Genomic DNA, 2,449 nt, shown 5'->3' with positions numbered 1-2,449 from the left:
GTTTCACTTTGTTGGTATGATTGACAACCTTGCTAGCATGTTCAACATGATAATGAGTGAGTAGTTTTCTTAGCTAGGGTTAATGGGTAATTAGGGGAAACCAACATGGGGGATGATTCAGGCTTAAATTAATATGTTTTCATAGTTTATTTGCTTGCTTGTTGTGATCTCAACTTATGCACATGTTATGTTTGATGAAATGCGAGCCTATGAATCCTTGCATTTTTTACCCATCACCTATCTTTTCAATGAGACTTGTAAGACATAAACAAACTCGAGTCTCATTAGACCATGCATATAGTTGAGTAGGGAAGATTAAGTCGACTTGTAGGTGTTGTACAATCTAATCGATTCGGCTCCGGGACCCAAAGTTTCCTAGGATTGTAAGATATATACCAACTCGATCCATCACAACAATAATTGCTTGCTTATAATTTGAAAATATGTTTGTATGATCAATTCCCATGAATCCCCTATGACCCCATGACACCCTAGTGTCTTTTATCAATTGTTTACACCCCTTTTTAATCATCTTGCTTATTTACTTTTATTGCTATTTAGTTTAGTGATCTTCTACTTCAAACCCCAAATTGTGACACCCTTAGACACCACTAGTTGCAATTGAAAATCTCATCTCAATTCCCGTCCCTTGGGATCCGACCTTTACTTGCCTCTTTACTTATTGTAGAGTTGTTTGTGGAGTTATAAATTGTGTTTTGGTCTAGGTGCTCCGAACGATAAGTACCGAAAACTAAACCTCACAAGGGAACACGACCAAAAATGGCGCCGTTGCCGGGGACGGTGTTAACTTGATTTAGATTTTCTTATATTGTTATTAGTTATGTCTTTCTTTGCCTTGGGGAAGTAAAACTCCTCAAGGTTTGTTCTAATTATTTTCAAGTTGTTTGATATTTTGCATGTCTAGAAGATCACAAGGTAACTTGTTACCCTTTGATCACGAAATTGAAAGGACTTTGACAAACAATAGAAGACTTGCTAGGAGAACTTTGAGAGGTATTGGTGAGGTGGTAGGTATTCAACCAAACACTATTGAGTTCATCAACCCTTTTGCAAGAGAAGGTGAGGAGAACCCAACACAAAATCCAACACAAAATCAACCCACAATGCCTAAATTTTCATCACATTCCGTACCAACCGAGGAGAACCTACCCATTGGTACTCCCACACCACAACATTTAACCGGAAATTTCATTGCCAAATCCGCCTTTATCCAATTACTCGAAAGAAGCCAATTTGGGGGGATGCGTAGTGAAGACCCTCACTCTCACATGGAGACTTTTTGTGACTATTGTGATGTGATTTCTCAAACCGGTGTAACTCAAGACCAAATTCGATGGGTCTTATTTCCTTTTTCTTTAATTGGCACCGCAAAACAATGGTTTAAAGGCCTTGATAAGGCTACTCTCGGAATTGATTCTTGGAAGAAATTGGCTCTAGCTTTCTACAAAAAGTTCTATCCACCAGAAAAGACTAACATGCTAAGAGCTCAAATTACAGGCTTTAAGCAAAGAGATGAAGAATCTTTGTATGAAGTTTGGGAGCGATTCAAGGGAATTTGTCGCTCATGTCCTCATCATGGACTTAGCGAGTGGTTCTTGGTATAACAATTTTGGAACGGTCTTTATGAAGACTCAAGAAACATTCTCAACATGGGATCAAATGGAATGTTCACCGAAGTTGATGATAATCAAACTTGGAACAAGATTGAGGAAATGGCGGTCCATAATTCACAATATAGTAGACCTCGCAAGGCTACTAGAGGAGGAAAGCATGAAGTGGACTCTATTACTCAATTGGGTGCTCAACTTAGTGCTCACATTGATACCATCAATTTGAAGTTCGAAAAAGCTATGGCTAGACTTGAAGAAGCCTTATTCAAACTATTACAATGAAAACACCAAATTCCACCCAAATCTCTCATACAAAAGCCAAAATGTTCAAAACCCTCAACCAACATACACCCCACCTCCCATGAGAAACCAAAATCAAAGACCCTTTTACAACCAAAACCAAGGTTACCAAAATCAAACTCCATACAATCAACAAAATGACCAAGGTTTTGATGTTCAAAAAGCGATCCTCCAAATGCAAAAGAATAAACAAGAGTTTTTCACTCAAATGCAAAAGGATAATCAAGCAAAGAAAATCACCATCAATAACATCCTAGCCCACACCAAAATGTTGGAAACCCAATTAACTCAACTAGCATATTCAAGTTCACAAAGACAAAAGGGGCAATTACCACCTCAAAGTAATCCCCCGAGACATGAAACGGTTAGTGCCATTCACTTGAGAAGTGATACAAGGTATGAAGCACCGGAGAATCAAGTTGAGGATAAAGTTGTGGAAGCTAGTGACAAAGAAGAAGTTGTGCAAAACTCCAAGGATAAAGAACCATCAAAAGAAGAAATTTCAAAGAAAAATGAAG

At 38.3% G+C, this 2,449-nt stretch overlaps 1 non-coding gene across 1 annotated transcript; it reads right to left on the bottom strand.

Annotated features, from left to right (window-relative positions):
* Window positions 1–1,496: 1,496 nt before the first annotated feature.
* On the bottom strand, window positions 1,497–1,603 carry LOC141624021 (small nucleolar RNA R71). Its single transcript, XR_012533832.1, has one exon. It is a non-coding gene; the product is annotated as a small nucleolar RNA R71 (small nucleolar RNA).
* Window positions 1,604–2,449: the final 846 nt, after the last annotated feature.

This window comes from Silene latifolia, chromosome X, assembly GCF_048544455.1.
Source record: "Silene latifolia isolate original U9 population chromosome X, ASM4854445v1, whole genome shotgun sequence".
Lineage (NCBI taxonomy): Eukaryota > Viridiplantae > Streptophyta > Magnoliopsida > Caryophyllales > Caryophyllaceae > Silene > Silene latifolia.
The sequence above is the reverse complement of the archived record's forward strand: the minus strand, read 5'-3'. Positions and strand labels throughout refer to the sequence as shown.